Here is a 19,213-nt window from a genome sequence, read left to right on the forward strand (position 1 = left end):
AACTCAGTCTCTATCTGCCTTCCTAACAGACTCCCTAGCCCTGCAGACTTCTCTTGGCCAACTTTGGGTTCAGTCTCAATTTTTGGCATTTGAGATGGCATTTTGCCATCGAACTCATGTAGACATATGTTAGGGTGGCGCAGTATCTCCCTTACCATCTTCTTCTTATCTTTCATGGCAGCGCTGACATATGAAGCAGTTTCTCAATTCCAAAAAGCATCTAGAGAGAGAATAAGCTATCAGTTCATTCTTTTCAAAGACACCCCCATGTTCTAGGAGTTATTCTCTTGAATCTCCCATTCCTCCCCCAAGTTAGCTTTGGAAAGAGGAGGAAATAGCCTCTCTCTGTGAAGCTGTGTCTCCAAAAACCTGAGAGGCCATTTTGGCTCCATGCTACAATTCACAGGTAGACTGGGAAACAGGTATGAAGTTAGAGGCCAGTGGTCAATGGGAGCAGAATGGCATTCACATCAAAGAGAAGGTGTCTGACTTTAATGTAGGTAGCTGATTGTTGATTTGTGAATGTAGGATGCCTATGCTTGTTTATTTAGCTTTAGGCTCTGGTTGTTGATTTCAGGGAAAAATGAAAAATAAGTCCTATAATATATGCATATGAGAACCAGGTGGGTTTAGTTTACCAGGATTAAATGGGTTCCACGTCATTTTTACTTTTCCTTTCTCTTGCATCCTCTACTGCCTGAAAAGCCAATGCAATTAAAACCCCTGAAATTAGAATGCTAGTGCTGGTGGGTAGTTGACAACTAGTCATGACACTGGAACACTTTCAATCCTTTTCTTGTACTGAGTTCTTTCCAGATGCAGTCATGCTTTTCACCAGTGTTCATTTGTGATCCTCGATTCTTACTTGTTTCTAATGTTTGCAGGAGCAAAGTCATGTTAAGAAGCACTTGTGACAACAGTGTGTGTTGTTTGTTTTGTTTTTGTTTTTGCCAGGGTAAAATGGGTACCACGTGGTTGCACTTCCACAGGCACTTTATCCTCTAATATTTGAGTACCCAGTGCATTTCCTTCTTCCCCTTCCAGAGTCTTTTAGCACTGCCCACATCTTAATAAGTAAATTTCTGCTTCTGGTGGAAATAGGCTCAGTGCTGACAGAATCTGACCTATTGGTGGGTAGAAGGCAATGAAGGGTCAAAGCTGCATGTGACCCTTCGTCCACAGAATTACTTCATAGCCAAGCAGTCAAATTTTGATTTAAACTAGTTTTTTTTGAGGTCCTAGATCAGTTCCTTACCTTGGAGCTTGTGCTTTTTGCTGATCTCACACATTCTTATTTTATCTTATACTTGATGCTCTGCTTGGAGTATAGACTGCCCATTCAGTAAAGGTTCTGTAACAAATTGTTCTTTTGTACAATTGCCAAGTACCTCAGACTAAAAACATATTGGGGAGAAAAAAAAACCAGATAAAAATTAAATGAAGGCAAAATTAGGGCCTGCTAATAAAATCAGATTTTCTTGACACTTTTAGTCAATGCAAAAATAATTGTGGGAATATAAAAGGTTTTTTATGGTCAATTATCCTTGTCTTAGTAAGTATCTATAATGATAACCACCTCAGAATAGGTAATAATCCTCAGCAGAGAGATGTGAGACTTCCCTACAGAACCATAAGAAAGCTAAAACTTTATCACGTGCATGCATAAAATATATTAATATTGAAATGTGCTGTTTTAAGGTCAGATGGTAGATGTCTTTTTTTTTTCCTACCCAGAGGGGGAGAAATATACTGACTTTATTGGGCTGCTGACATCCAATTGATCTGCATTATTCTCAGTTGGCAAAAGCCTATATCCCTAAATGCCTCAGATAATAGGTATTACAGTATTAGGTGAAAAGCCTCCTTGCAATCTATAGCAATATCAAAAAAGTAGAAAGTGTAAAATAAGGAAGATTAAGATGACACCAGAAAGCTTTGAATGAGGTGTCATTTTGCATTTAGAGAGACAACCAGGTAAGTTAAGACAGAAGAAAAAAATGTCCCTTTCTCACCAACTGCCCTTAAAGGTTTACAAATGATCTGTTAACAGAAATGAGTTTCTCTTGAGCCTCAGACACCATTTATTATGCTGGGAGAGAGACAAAAAAGAAAATGGAAAGGACTGGCAAATTATGCTTATTTGAAGGCAAAATGCTTCCCACCAGCAGCATGATGAAAATGTAGCTAAGGTGTCTGCCAGATGTTGACATGTTAATATTTTTCATGAGGTCTTTCACTGAGGAATGAGTACAAAGAACTTTTGGGGTGTTCTTTAGAATATGAATTGAGATGACTTGTATGGCCAGATGCCCCGCCTGGGAAGGCGTGAGTGTATTCGATGATGAAGAGGAAGAAGACGTGTGCCCTAAATAGGGGGCTTGAACCTCGATTCCCTGGCTGCCTCCCAGATGTCTTGTGCTACGAATGGGCTCATCTGATCTCTCCTAGTCAATTTCATTCTGGAAAGTAGCCAGTGAGCCTAGTTCACGACCCAGTGATGTCACTATAATTCATTCTCCCTCACCACGAAGACTTCGGAACTTTCCAATTTACAATGGCTCTTTTTCATAAAGAAGAATGCCATCGCACAGAATTTTTAAGCGTTTTTAATGATTTATCTTTTCCCCCCTATTTTAGCTTCAAAACGTCCTATCTCATCTGTATGAAGATTGTACTCTCAAAATCATTCCAAGGGTAGCTATCACTGTTTTACTCCCTGGTATGTTTTATGGGCTGAATGTGGGTAACTGCAGCTGATTATAGAAGCGCATGTTTTCCAAACAAAACAAAACTTTACATCTAAGGCATAAATTAGAAAAGGGCAACTAGGAGGTAATATGACTTAATGGATGCTTAATCTTGAACACTCACACCGTAAGTCTAAATAGGATGAATGCTGTTTTTAGCAATTTTATGTGCTTTGAGCTTAGCTTCTTAAGACAGGGGAGGGGCTGACAGAGACCCCCGTGGGACATTTGAGAGCTGTAAGGAAATATTCACAGGCCAGCATCACACAGCCCTGGAGCTCAGGGTGGAGAAGCTGGGGTGCTGCCCTGGGGCCTCACCTCCTTGAACTTGGTTAACCCCTCTGTGCTAAAATAAACTTCGCTGAGGCGACTTTGCTTATCCTTGGCCTGGCTCTTTACAGCCCTGGGCATTACAAGCTGAGTGGGTTATCAATGCATGTGTGGCCTGCACTGCAATTTAACTTGCTGTGTGACAGGAGATGTGGAATAGCTAAAGAGAGGCTTTACTTGTAATCTTCTTATCACCTTATCCTGGAGTGTTTGTGAAGAGGGAGTCTTTCCCTGCACTAACTCGCAGTCTAGGGTTAATGCTAAGAAAGAGCAATTGCCCTTTCGTGTATCTGACTTAGTGACCTGATAAAGCCTTCTCTGGACACCTCGTGAACCCTCGCCTCTAATGGCAGAACGGGCACTGGCTTTTCTGAACTAACACCACTTGTCTTTCTTCTATAAGCTCATTAACAAAAATAACTTGCTCTAATTATGATGTGTGGGGCAGAAAATCCACACTTTTTTTTTTCAACCCTGTTCTAAAGCATGAGAAAGTGGATGATAAAGAGGAGGTAGAAGATGAAGAGGAGACGGGTTCACCTGCCAGTGAAAATAATATAGAGAAGGTAAAGAGGGATGGAAGGGGCAGGAGGGGATTTCAGGTGGAAAAGAGGGGGGGAAAAGGAATGAGAGTGAGAGAACGTTTTCAGGTGAAATAAACAAAACTTAGAGGAGCTCAGAAAAGCAGTCTGCAGATATGGTGAAATTAAGGATTTGGGGCGGGGTGGGGGGCGACCCTGAGGGCTGTACAGAGAAGGGAGCATTGGCCTTCTCAAGAGGCAGGTGTCCTGTTTTTCCAGAAAATCAAGCCACAGCAGCCAACTTGTCGGTCCCGGGCAGTCTGATTTCTGGGGATTCACACTTGGCCTGATGGTTTTGAGGAACACGCATTTCTCCCGTATGAGCATTATTTGTGAATCTGATCAAGGGAAACTCTATTGGCATTTTCTTTCCAGGGAGCAGTTCCTGGAACGGGTATGCCCTGAAAATGACCATATGTTAATGGAGCAGCTAGTTACATAAGCTAACATTCACATCCAAGGGAAAGGATATTCTCATGGCCACAATACAAGGGGCTAGGCTAACTGGAAAGGAACCAGAGGAAAGCAGCAGACAAGTTTCAGAGAGGAGATGATAATAATAAGAAGAAAATAATGATTGCAATGACGAAAGTAACAGCTATTGCTGCTACTTTAGGCCCCTATTAGGGGCATGCACTTTTTGAAATTATGTCTAATGCTCACAGACTTCCTCAAGGTAAGTTTTATTATTATTATTTAAATTTCACAGCTGAGGATGGTACAGCTTAGAGAGCACACAAAACTTACCCAAGGATCCATGCCTACATATTTCTGAAGTTAGATCATGTTATATTGGACAGAGACATTCAACTATATCTATGAGGTCTATAATATTTGTGATCAAAGTGAGAAAGGAGGAAAGGGAGAAGGCATTAAGTGAAGGAATATATGACTGGAAGATTTATTGGAAGCCAGCTCAGTGAATCATATGTTGCTCATAGGAAGTTATATTTTATCTTAAAAATGGGAGGAAGTTATTGGAGGTTTACAAGCAGGGAAGTCATATGATCAGATCTATATTTATGAATGATGACAGAAAGGTAATTGATTAGAGGAGGGGTTAAAATTCAGTCAATTTGTCCACGACAGGATTTGGGCATTAACCCAAGCAAAGCATGACAGTGTTGGAATGGCCACAGAAACAAACATGGTGGCTATGAAATTAGTCAAATGTGCATTTAATTGTTACTTTGTTAAACATACAAATAGTGGGAAACTACCTTGTTTATAGAAAGGCTTTTATTCTTCCCTCCCTCACTTCCATGTTATGTCTTATTTTGTAGGCAGACAGTGGTTACGGTTAGGAAATTTTTTTTATTTTCTGTTTTTTTGTTTGTTTGCTTGTTTAATTTTAGGTTAGGCATTTTTTTTTTTTTTTTTAACATGGGCAGGCACCGGGAATCGAACCCGGGTCCTCGGGCACGGCAGGCAGGCGTTCTTGCCTGCTGAGCCACCATGGCCCGCCCAGGTTAGGCATTTTTTAAAGAGGATTATTCTTTGTCTTCTTTCAAGTTTCAGAGTGAACAGAACCTTTATCCTATGTCACTACATATACAGAAATTTAGAAGTGCAACAGAGAGTAGTGGAACACAAAGTTATGCTGTAGTTTAGACATCATTTACTTCATGCTCTATAAAAGTCATGTCAATCTTCTTCACTAAATTGAAAACCTTATAATGGGGAAAAGACTATATTCTTTTGCTTCTACTATTGCCAGAGTTTTTCCAAGATGTAAAACCTGATATATCTATCTCTACACATAAAAGTTGGATGTATTAAGTTGACAAGAAGAGTAATAATAAAACTTTGTAAACTGGAAGTTCAGAAATGCCTTTGGAGTCAAGATTGAACCTGAGGCCTGATTTATTACTAATTGAGTGGCTTTGGGCAAGTTATTTAACAATGTTCCTCTATGTGAAATGGGGATAATTGCAGTGCCTACAATATTTGATTGTGGTGAGGGTTAAATGAGATATTTATAATGTTCTTACTATTGTTCCTGAGAAGTAATAAGTGCTCAATACATTCATTCTGTAACACAAACCCATTGAATCAACCTTATACGGAAGAGTGAATGGAAAGTGAGAAAATGAAGACCACAGGAATAAAAAATTCTTTCAAGAAGTTGGAACTAAAGGGGAGTAAAGAGGAGTAGTAGTTGGTAGAAGGGTATCAATCTGGAGCTTTAATTTTTTTTTTGGGGGGGGGGGAGGTGCATGGTCCAGGAATCAAACCCTGGTCTCCCAAATGGAAGGCGGGCATTCTAACCACTGAACTACCCATGCACCACAGGACTTTAATTTTTAAGACTGAAAAAACTGAAGCAATATATTTTGATAGGAATGAGTCAACAGAGAGGGAGAAATCGTAACTGTAGGAGAGAGATCTAATAATCAAGAGAAAATCCTTGCTTATGAGGAAGGAATTTGTAGGCACAGAGAAACAACTCTCATCCCCATCTGCTCTTCATAACAGGAAAGATAAAGGAAAATATGAGTGAAGACAGACAAAAATTGAGTTTGGGTGGTAGGAAGGTGAGGGAATATTCAGATTTTGTTTACTCAATGAAGTGTGAAGTGACATCACCAACTAAGATTGATGAAGAGCAGAAGTGGGAGTTTTGAGAAGAGAGAAAAGAAATGTAATAATCATTTTAAAGAAAGAAATAGTGAGATCACCAGAGAAAGAGAGAAGCCCTGAGCAGTACTTTGTTCTTAATCGAGCTTTGTGATCAAGTATTTAACTCAAAGACTATTTAAACTGTTTGTGCAATTGTCTCTAGGAACTTTCCCTAACGGGATTACAAGCAGGAAGAAAGGTTCATGATTGAGTTTGCCTAGGAATGTGGGTCTGCTACCTGTGTGAGAGAAAGGGAGAAAGGAGAGAGGGAACAGTGGATATTTTCAAGGGTGTGATTACATGGGAAGGCCATAGAGTCCAAGATGGAAAAGGAAGGAAACGACATAAAAGGAGTTGAGTTGAGTTGCTAGAGTTATTAAAGAGGAGGGAAAATTAAAGTGTTGGTTGGTGTTGCTGAGCAAAATCAACTGGAAAAATAATAATTTGTGTTTGGAGAGCAAGATTTCTGAATATGGGATTTAAGAAATGAAGACGTGTCTGCTGATACTGAAACTCAGGATGTGGTGGTGGGATTGGTGACTGCGACAAATTAGAAGAAAATGTAACTGGTGATTAAGAAACTAAGAGATCAATGAACCAAGAGTCTGTGGAGTTGGATGGATCATTCTCACAAATATCAAAATTGCCAAGAATAATAACTAACAGTAATGAGGTGCTTATTATGTGTCAGACATTGTTCAAACAGCTTTGTATGTTATTTTGGCTCATTTAACAATGTTCTTTCTAGTGCAAAGAGGTATTACCATCTCCATTTTATGGCAAAGAAAGTGTAAAAAATTTCCCATGGAAACAAAATTATCAATTGCAGAACTGGGGCCCAAACCCAGGCTAGAGAAACTTTTTTTGTATTCAGCACACCTTATTTTGGAAAATGATAATGAGAGTAAGGATGCAAAGTGAAACAGTGAGCCAGAATACCACAACTTCAGTGAATTATGAAGCAAGATAAGAACATCTGTAGATAAAAGAGGAGAGAGTTGTTTATTCAGAAATTATGAGCTAGTGAAGATTTTTATGATAGCCAAGGGGATGATAGTCAAAAGAATTGGGACTCAAGAATAATGATTATATTTCTGACCCTCAAAAATTAGAAAATGAGGGGGAAAAAGTTTTGATTTTAAGGGATGAATAAGGAGCTGTGTCCTTAAGGTCTAGCCTCTTTCTACAAATTCTGATTTAATTAGATTGATGTGAACTTTAGGACATCAACATTTGAAAATAAGCTCTCTAGATGAATCTCAAGTACATTCCCAGTTGAGAACCAATAAGTCAATCACAGAAAGGAGGTATTTTCTGAGAATATGTAGAGGAAAATTTGCAGATCATACAGTGGGAATTCCAGTGGGATGAGAGGAAGTGTTTAGGAAAGAAGGAAGGGCTGCTCTTGACGTTATTAATTCCATGGAACATGCGGTTTTAAATAACCTTTTTCTTGATCATTTGAATTTGTATTTATTTCATGAAAATGATTCAGTCTGATTGCATTATTTTTACTAGAAACATTCAAGATTATTTTTGATAGAAGAGTTATGGGATGTGAATGCTAAAGAATACAATGCTAATAACATGTAGAGATGCAATTGCTGAGTATTGTCTTGTTAATATTTAGAAGATGCAACTTATTAACTGATGTTAGGTGGATGAGTTTTACATTATCCATGCAGTGGGTTGATAGTTTGGGTTGAATCACCTACATCTACCAATGAGTTTTCTTCTCTCAGATACTTGTTGACCCATATAAACTAAAAACTCTGTTCTCATTTAAACCAACACTTATAAAGATAAATAAAAGGAAGTAAAGGAGAAAGGAAGGAAATCTGAAGGAGGGATTGAGCAAAAAGAAATACATAGCAAAAAGAAATGGAATGATTGCCAAGTATAAAGCATGGTAAGAATGACTGAAGGGGAAAAAACAGTTCATGATTACTCTTTGGGCCAATGGGAGGAAACAACATGAAATGAAATCAAATGGTTTCTTGAAACATGACAGTTTGTATACATAAACAAAGAATGTTGCAGTTTCACATGTAATCATGTGAACCACTGATAATCAAGTAACCATTGATACTTAAAGAAGTAGGTGGAATTAAAGTCCTGTTTTCAAAAGCTATTAAAGTCTCCAAAGAAGATATACAAATGACCAATAAGTACATGAAAAAATGCTCAACATTTTTAGCCATTAGGGAAATGCAAATCAAGACCATAATCCAATACTACCTCACACCCATTAGAATGGCTACTACTTTTTTTTAAAGGAAAATGTAAGTGATGGCCAGAATGTGGAGAGACAGGAACCCTTGTATTTTGTTGGTAGGTGTTCTAGTTTGCAAGCAGCCAGAATGCAATATACCAGAAATGGAACGACTTTTATAAAGCGGTATTTATTATGTTACAAGTTTGTGATCCTAAGGCTATGAAAATGTCCAAATTAAGGCAAGGCTATGAAAATATTCAAGTTAAGTCATCCAAGGTGGAGATACCTTGGTTTAAGAAAGCCAATGTTGTTTAGGATTTCTCTTTCAGCTAGAAAACCACATGATGACATCTGCTAGCTTCTCTCCAGGAATCTTCAATAGCTTCCCCAGGGTTCTGTCCATTCATTCTGTTGGCTCTGTCAGTTCTGGTGGCTATGAAGATTTTTCCAAAATGGTTCCCTCTTAAAGTGCTCTAGTAAGCAACCCCACCTTGAATGGGTGGAGACACATCTCCGTGGAAACCATCTAATCAGAAGTTACCACCCACAGTTGGGTAGATCACATCTCCATGAAAACAAGCAGAAAGATCCCATCCAGTAATATTGAATGAGGATTAAAGAACATGGCTTTTCTGGGATACATGATAACTTCAAACTGGCACAGTAGGAATGTAAAATGCTACAGCTACTATGGAAAAATTTGAAGAAGAATTAAACATAGAACTATCATATGACCCTCAATCCCACTTCTTAATATATACACAAAATAATTGAAAACAAGAACTCAGATATTTGTATACCAATGTTCATAACAGTATTATTCACAACAGTGAAAAGGTGGAAACAACACAATGTCTTGAATGAATAAACAAAATGTGGTATATGCTCACTATGGAATATTACTCAACCTTGAAGGCATGACGTTTGTATATGTAACACTACATGGATGAAACTTGAAGAAATTTTGAGTGAAATAAATAAGACACAAAGAGATAGATATTGTGTGATTTCATTTATATGAAATAGTTAGAATACACAAATGTATGGAGACAGAAAGAGTTCAGGTTAAGAAGCGGGGAAGGGGGTGGAATAAGTAGGTAATCCATAATGGGTATAGGATTTCTGTTCAGGGCAATTGGAAAGTTCTGTGGAAAAATTTGAGGAAGAATTAAACACAATTACAATGACCACAATTGGAACGGTGGTAAGTGTAACACAGGATTGTGAATGTGATTAATCCCACTTAATGCTATGCTTGGGAGCGTTTGGGATGGGAAAGTTTATCTTGTATATATGTTTTCACAATTTAAAAAAAGAACAACTAAAGAGATAATGACAATTAAATATAATATACTATCCTAGATAGGATCTAAAAATTGAGGGGAAAAGGCCCAAAGGGATACTATTCGGGCATAATAAGCAAGTGGAACATAGACTGAAAGTTCTGTACCAATGTCAAAGTTTTTGAACTTGGTAATTGTGGTTACATAAGTGAATAACTTTGTTCTTAGGAAAGGTACATGGAAGTATTATGAGTTTAAAGGGCATGAAAAATACAGCCTATATCCAAATGCTTATAAAATTGATAAATGATAGAGATAGATAGATAGATAGAATTAGCAAAAAGTTAAAATTGGTGTATCTGTCCTGCAAATTTGACCTTAATTTCAAAAAAAAAAAAAGTTTAAGGCTAAAAAGCTATTAATGAATAGTTTCATGATAGTTCAATGTTTTTTTTAATTAAACATCAATTCACATATTTCTGGTAATTAAATTTGAGGAATTAATTATACTGTAAGAAAAAAGAAGTCATAATATCTTAGAAATAGCTATTTACTCCATGTACTTGAATTTGTTACTCAAATATAAATCCTACAGTTGGGCTCAAAACCTCCGTGGCAAAAACATTGTGAGATGACTTATCAGTAGCATATGTGTCAGAGGTATGATACGATTGCTGGAAGAAGCCAAGTGGACTCATCTACATAACAGTTGAGCAGAGCAGGGGAGAGTAATATAGGGGTATTGAGAAGCTTGAGCACACAGAAGATATCTATCATTATTTTTTTTCTTGGCTAGAAAATAGCTTACAGAGACATAATAATGATCTTGAAAAGGCTGGGTGCCTGTTGAGTATTATATTAGAACTTTATTAAAAACAATATTCATAAGGGCAGCTTTCAGCTCTCTAAAGGAAGAATAATAATTTAATAACTGAAAATTTCCAAAGATACAATGGAACTCTGTGGGAGATAATGTATTCCTTTTAGAAGTTAATCACTTGTTGGACATATTGAGAAAGAGATTTTGGTGTTAGTGGGAACAAAAAGTAGTAGTAGTACATGAAGAAGAAAAGAAGAAGGAGGAGGAGGAGGAGAGGGGGAGGAAAGGAGAAAGAAGAAGAAAGAGATGGGGAGAGGGAGGGGAAGGGGGATGGGGAAGGGAAGAAGGAGAAGGAGAACATGAACAAGAAGAGCCAAGAAGAAGAAGGAGGAGGAGGAGGACAAGCAGAAGTAGAAGGAGGATTGGGGGAGGGGTGGGAGAGGAGAAGGAGAAGGAGCAGATGAAGATGAAGACAAAGAAGAAGAATAGGAGGAGGAAGAAAGGGAGGGGGAGAGGGAGGGGAAAGGGGATGAGGATGGGAAGAAAAAGAAGGAGGAGGAGGTGGAGGAGGACAAGAAGAGATAGAAGGCGAAGAAGAGTGGGGAGGAAGAAGAAGAAAGAGAGAGGGATGGAGTGGGGAAGAAAAAGGTGGAGGAGGAGGAGGGGGAAGAGGAGAACAAGAAGGAGGAAAAGAAGTAGAAGGAGAACATGTGCAAGAAGAAGAACCAGAAGAGCAAGAACAAAAACGAGAAGGAGAAGAAGAAGTAGAAAGGGAGGCGGAGAGGGAGGGGAAGGGGGATGAGAGGGGAAGAAAAAAGAGGAGGAGGAGGAGGAGGACAAGATGAAGACAATGAAGTAGAAGGAGAACATGAGTGAGGAGAAGACCAAGAAGAGGAAAAAGAAGAACAGGAAGAAGAAGGAGGTGGGAAAGGAGAAGAAGAGATGACAGTTATTTGAGTAGTTACTACATGAAAGTCATGTCCCAAGAGCTTTGAATGTGTTAACTCACGCATCCTGACAACATAGCTTATAAGGCTGATGGTATTATCTCCATTTCACATATGAGTAAACTGAAGCCCAGAAAATTGTTAGTAAATGGCATAGCCAGGATTCAACTCCTACACTTTTAATAACCACTTGATACTCCTTCTTAAGGTAGACTGCTGAAAGAGACCTTCAAGATCAGTTTAAATTCTAATGATCATTGGCTGCAAAATTGCACTTTAGTGGTTTCGAATAGTGTTTAGTGTTAGACCAGCGTTGGAATCTGGATCTATCTTATCATTACCTGTGTGACCTTGGGTGATTTACTTAAATTCTCCAAAGCTCATTTTCTTCATCTGATGAATAGAGGTCATATATTTAACTAATAGGATTGTGAGGACTGAATGAAATTATGCATACAGCTTTTAAACAGATTACCTAACAGTATTTATGCCCTTAACAAATAGCAGCTATTATTTAATGTGGTGGAACATAGATATTATTAGAATGGTATCTTGCCCTGAAGTTTTGGCATCCAAATATTTAAAAAATATAATTAAACCTATTATCAGTTTAGAATCTTGCCTTGGAATAACCATTTGATTTCAGCTATCATTCTTTGGCAGAGTAAGATGCTGATTAAAAATAAGTGACAGTTTGGGAAAATATTTGCAATATATCTGAAAAAAGAGATCATTATGAAGAATACATGAAGACAACCCAATACAAAGGGCAAAGAACAAATAGGTTACAGAAAAAAAATAAAATGGTGAATAAACATAAGAAAACATACTCAAACTAGATAATTTTGTCCCAAATCACTTGGCAAAATTAATCAGAGCAATAACAATTATAATATCCTCTCTCTAAGAATCACTGTTTCTCTGCTGCCTACATAATATATTCTTCAAGTGATTTGTTCATTCTCGCTGTTTCCATTTTATAACTCCTCCTGGCTTTTTAAAATTATTTAAATTTTTTTTTAATTTTTTTAACTTTTTTTTAATAGTATAACATATATACAAAGCAAAGAAATAAAAAAGCAATAATTTTCAAGGCACTCTTCAATAAGTAGTTACAGGACTGATCCCAGAGTTTGTCATGGGCTACCAGACCATCCTCTCAGGTTTTTTTCCTTCTGCTTGCTAGGAGGCTAGAAAGAATAGATATTTTTTTGTCATCACAATTGACTTTCTTCCTTTTTTGTGTGAAAAATAACATATATACAAAAATGCAATAAATTTCAAAGCACTGCACCACCATTAGTTGTAAAACATATTTCAGATTCCACATGTGGAATCATTAAACGTGGGTTACAATTCCACAATTTTAGGTTTTTACTTCTAGCTGCTCTACAATACTGGAAATGATAAGAGATATCAATTTAATGATTTAGCATTCATATTCATTTGTTAAATCCTATCTTCACTGTATAACTCCACTATCACCTTTGATCTTTCCGTACCTCTCCCCAGGAGTGTTTGGGCTATGGCCACTCTAAATTTTCTAATTTTCATATTGAAAGGTCTAAATTTTCATATTGGAAGGTCTGTCACTAATATGGGGTAGGGAGATGGAACTATCTGATGTTCTGGAGAGGCTGGGCCCTCTAAGTTTCAAGATTTATCTGGACCAGGGACCCATTTGGAGGTTGTAGGTTTCTGGAAAGTCACTATAGTGCATGGAACCCTTGTGGAATCTTATATATTGCCCTAGTTGTTCTTTAAGATTGGCTGGAATGGTCCTGGTTGGGGGTTGACAGGTTATGATAGGTAGCAAGGTCTATCAGAAGCTTGTGTAAGAACAACATCCAGAGTAGCTTCTCAACTCTATTTGAACTCTGTCACTGATACTTTATTACTTATATTGGTCAGGTTGAAATTGTTGATCCCATGATGCCAGGGCCAGATTCATCCCTGGGAGTCATTTCTCATGTTGCCAGGAAGACTTTCACCCCTGGATGTCATTTCCACGTAGTGGGGGAGGACAATAATTTTACTTGACCTTTCTTGCTTTCGAATCAACTCAAATCCAGCATTCTCTTTTTCTCTCTCAATAGAGAAGAGGACACATGTTTCCCCTACAGTTGTTGGCTGCCATCTTTAAATTATGGATGAAACTGATTCCATATACCTCAGAGGAGGAAGGAGGAGCATACCAGGTCCTTGGTGACATCGTTGATAACTACATCTTACCAAGTTTAAGCCTGACTTGCTTCTGAGTACTATTTCACCATTAACTGATTTATACTGGGATTTCTGTTTCCTGTAACTGAAAGTTTCCTAATGGCCATGTGGTGTTACTCAGAACAAAGATGGATGACTACGTCCACCTGTCTACCAGGGTCTACGGATAACAGAATACATGGAAAGGCAATGGCTGGCAACTTTTAAAGAGAAAATTTGTAGCGACAAGGGAATTCAGAAATACCATTAGATATTCGACCCATATAATTTCTGCAGAGATGTACCTAAAGAGCACAGGATCAAGTCATGTCAAATCAGTAAGAGATTCAACCAGGATCTGAAAGAGTCTGAGTTGGAGGAACTATAGGCTTTGAAAAAAAATCAGTAAACACTTTGAGTCAAAATATATGATTTATTTGCTTCAGTATTCAGACTAAAGCAATTTAAAGTCCAAGTTGTTTCATTAACCATTGAATTAAAGAATCATTGCTTCCCTCCTCTGCTCCCCACTTTTTTACTGTTAATTTAGCCAGTACTTATCCATGCCCTGTGTGAGGTGCTGGAGACACAATTTTGAATAAGATATTCCTTGTGACCTTGTGTGTTGCACAATATAATAGAGAAGATAAACATGAAAACATATACTTTTACTTATTTTCAGTGTGAAGAGTGAATACCTAGGGTTGCATTTCCAAAGCTCTAATTATAAGTCCTAACTTTCTGCAGAAGCATACTGTTTAAACCCAAGGTTTAACTAAGAAAATGTACTTCTTTACATTCTTTATCAGGTTTTCCTTTCTCCACTCTTTTTGACCTACACAACTAAGGAGAGAGAGGTGGGGGAGAGAGAATGATGAAGGACAGTATCGTCAAGAGGAAGAAAAGAGACCCTTGGAAACTCTAGACTCCAGAGAATATGAGCAAAAATTTGAGCAATACCTTGTGACCTTTCAAGTAAAGCGATCTGTGAAGCTGTCTCACCTTTCTGTAGTTTATCCAAAGTTTCATTCCCAACATGGACAATGACCACAAAAAAGCCTGGATTATAAACCACCACTGTCAAAACCTTTGCCAGGGTGCAAGTCCTAGGCTGTGCCCTCCCTTGGGTACTTTCAAGTGATTTCTTCTGTATTCTGTGATAAATAATTTTTACTCAATATGTGTATCTAAGATTTCTTTAGATACAATCACTCCACCCAAATTATACTTTACATTTCTTAATTAATGCCTATCTAATTGCATATTCTAGAAATGCAAATTATATCCCCTTTGGTTTATGGCCATTATGCATCAGCATCAGTTCTCATAAACAACATTTTTACAGTACTTCCAAATTGCAAGAAGAATATTGCAAGTATATGAGTACTGAAAAAAAGGAACATCTGAGAAGTGGAGATTTTCTGTCAGAGAAATACACATTGATCTGTGTTTGGAACAATTAAAAAATAACTTCCCATCACTGAACACTTCATTACCATGTCTCATTGTAATGACCGAGTCACTTGAATTGAATTGAATTCTTTCACCATAATTCCGTGTTTTTGTTTATCACTATCAGTAAGTTCTGAAAGCCTAAATTAAACACTTGTACCCAACACAGAAAAAATAAATGGTCACAGCATATAAGGTTATCAATGTATTTGAGTATATTTATGTTTGGCAGAGTCAGACATCCTGACTTTGTTTATAGATACTCATGTTTATGTTATAAGATATACACAGTAAGTGTATGTATATTTGGAGAGTGCTTCATTACGTCTTTTACTGTATCAAGGAAGATTTATTATGTGTAAAGGACAACCTTATATCTCTCTAGTACCTACCATTTCAAACAAGAGACTCTTTGTTGTCAATATGTCCACCGTTGTCTTCAAACAAAGACACCCATTGTCATTGTACTAGCCATCAGCCTTACATGAGTTCAACAACAACAAACAAACAAAAATATAGCCGCTTCATTCAAGGAGTTGGAACGCTTCTTGGAGAGACAGGATGCAGCATGTACATGAAGGGGAAACAAAGTATGCAAAGCAGGCTTTGTGCATACCAAAGAAGTGACAGAGTTGGTACATAATACCACCTTGGAAGAGGGAGCGAGCCATCTGAATAGACATGTGTGTATGAACATTGCAAAAGATTTTCAAAGTAATTTCTGTTACTTGCAGTGAATTTAAAACAAATGCCTGTCTTGAAAGACTTGGGAAGATTAAATATGCAACATGCCTACTATGGTATCTGGCTCATAACTGACGTTTAATACTGGTAGCTGTGGAGCATTTCCTTGTTTGGATATTTTTCCCTTGCTCATTGATGTGGCCCTCAAAATCTCTTAAAGGTATTATATTTCTGATGCTAGCTAGTACATATCTTCATTCCTTATTTTTCTGAAAACAAACTTTTAATGACACCTATGGATTAAATTTCTTAGTCCGATCCCTTATACGAGATGTTAGCAAGAGAATCTTCCAAGATGAAATTAATGTTTTGTTATTGTAGAGACTTTTAAGAATGTACTAGTATGTAATTTTTTTCTGGAATATAATTTTCATCCCATTTCCCAAGTTTCCATCTTGCTATAGTCAGCTATAACATAGGAAATATCTTTAAATAGATACTTTGAAGGGACAAAAAGCTATGCATGTGAAAAAAAATACAGCTCAAGCATCTGGGTATGCAGTTTACAAAATGATCACATTTTATCCTTTTGATAGAGGCCCACAGAGCTGCGTATGAGAGAGTTTGTACCTGAATTTCCATAGACCTGCACTTCAGTATTCTTTTCACTCAAGAAGTGAATATAACACACATTTAATTTTTTTTCTCTGCAGAGGAGATTATAAGCATTTTGAATTCACCTTTCCAAAATTCCCATTATTTCCATGAAACTTTTCTTCTGTTACCATGTAGCAGATTATTATGATTATTAGTTTTAACTTTTGGATACTTTCCATGTCTTCATTATCTTGCCAAGTTCTATGGATCTTGACTCACAGCTCTTTTCCACTAAAGATGCAAAATGCAAATAGGATCTAAGGTACAAGAGTGATTTTCCAAGAGCAAGGGAACGCTACAGAAACTGAGCTCCCTGCCTTTCTGGCGTTAACTCCCTCTTCAATTAAAGCCTGTTCCCTCCCCTCCCATGGAGCCCTGTGCGGGTAAAACTTGTTAGTGAGCACAGAACATAAAATCAGCCCAGGAAGGGCCCCCAAATTAATCTCACCTGGTACATTAGGAAACACTTCGCTGACATTTGCTGTCCCTGTCAGCCCTAATAAAGAGATTTTTACCTGTATTTGCCTATTCAACACTTCAGCCCTTCAGCCAATTTTGGAAATTATTTCTGATTTATGGCTTTCTCTCGGGTGGGTGACACCCTGCCTGTCAATTATGCCTCAAAGCAAATGCTAAGTGAATGCTGGCTGGTGAAATTAATAAGGGAAACCTTTACTCAAAAACCTAGAAAGAGGCTTGTGAATGGATCAGTCAACGAGGCAGTAACTTGCTGGCTGCTCGTGATATTTACAGGCAAGACAGAAGAACGCGGAGAATTCAGCTACACAGACAGGAGAAGCAAATCTGCTCCCCTCAGTATTTGAGACTCTTCGGAGAACACGAAGACTGTCATGATCAAAGTTCACTGACTCCAGTGCCCTCAGATCGGGCCATGATAGCTGTGCTTGGCAAAAGGAAACCGCTTTACTCCAGTTTGTAATTATGAATGTCAGTAGAAACCCGAGTAATGAATGCAGAGACGCTATGTTGTTATTATTATTATTTCAATGATTATTAATATAAATGACATATCCCTGCATTTATGTTTTTCAGATATTTTACATTGGACGACTTGCTATTAAGAACACTGAGGAATGAATGAATGGATGGATGGATGAATGAATGAATGGTGAAAGTCCATTGAATCTCTGAGGTCCCCTGTTTGTGCCTACATTTACCAAAACCTGCCCTTCTCTCTGATCCTTAGTCCCTTTCAATGCAGGGTTTCTGCATTTTTGCTGCTTCTGCCTGGAATACTCTGCTTTATCTCCTAGAGAGCATGAACTTCAGATGTTAGTGTTCATGTTAGTCCTCTAGAGAGACTCTCTTCCCCAACAGATGTCAATTTTCATCTTTTATCTTCCAGTTTACTCTCTCCTTTTTTTCTCATGACACATCACAGTTATCAATCATGCATTTATTTGCGAAACTGGTTTAATACTCATTGCCTTCTTTAAATTGTAAGCAAGAAGGCAGCAGTCACCTTGGTTCTTGTTTAGTTCTCACACAATCACTCATACATAGCACAGCCCTGACTCATGCAGGTTTCTACAGATACTATTAAATAAACACATGCTGAACGAACGAAGACTTTTCTAACTTTAGATCCTCTCTGTATGATGCTCAGTCATTTGGAGTCTGTCATATTCTTATTTTACTTTTCTATACCTATGATATGTTGATAAAATACATCACAATATAGTTGTCTAAAAAACTCTGGCTGTCTAAACATGCTACTAGCATTAGGCTGATTTTCTTAAATATATCAAGCACTTTTTCTTCTCCTTCACAGAAAGTTTAATCATTAAATGTCTGCCCTCTAGATGAAAGCATAAAGTCCTGAAAATGAGAAAACCACATCAGAGTCACACTGCCTTCCTCCCCTAATGTGTCTACACAGAAGGTGCTTAATATTTCAAAAAGCCAAGAATTGGTCCTTTTCTTTCTGTAAGGCTGAATTGTAACTTTCTGTTCTTCATCTGGCAGGAATTAATTGAACATGTGTTAGGTGCTGGTCAGGTAGCATGACGATGGGCATCCGAGATGAAAGGTACTATACGTGCCCTCAGGGAGCTCGCAATGAACATGACCCCTTGTTAAAACACAATCCAGGACTTCCTGTGTTGCATTTATTTTATGTCTAAGGTAAGGGTATTACTGTTGGTAAAGATTCCAGTGCTTTTCCATAGAAATGGATAGTAAGCTCAGAGTCTTGATCTGATAGGAATAGATTCAAGAGTACCATGATTTTTACTGATTTTCACCCTAGTTCCAAAACTCTACTGTCTCCTAAACTTGGAGATGATTTTAGTGGCTCACTTTCATGGCCAGGAACGTTTATCATTTAATAAGTATTGAAAGAATGTCTACTGAATGATTAAAGGAATAATTAGATACACCATTTAGCTCCTGAAGTTATCTTCTAGACTGAACCAGGAAAGTCTTAGGGGAACGATTTGAGGTCATATTGTTAAACCTTCATCAAGGAGTTAGAGACAAACTCCATGTTGGCGTTTATTTCTAGACTCTTACTTAATTCACTTTGGTGGACTCCTAAAACTCAGTTTTCAATGCCATGTGGTTTTTCAAGTGGCAGTATTAGAATGCCCCCCTTTATTTTCATGTGTCAGCTCTGTTACCATTCCTCATTTCAGAGGCAGAGAAATGCAATGGACA

This window comes from Tamandua tetradactyla, chromosome 12 (assembly GCF_023851605.1).
Source record: "Tamandua tetradactyla isolate mTamTet1 chromosome 12, mTamTet1.pri, whole genome shotgun sequence".
Classification (NCBI taxonomy): domain Eukaryota; kingdom Metazoa; phylum Chordata; class Mammalia; order Pilosa; family Myrmecophagidae; genus Tamandua; species Tamandua tetradactyla.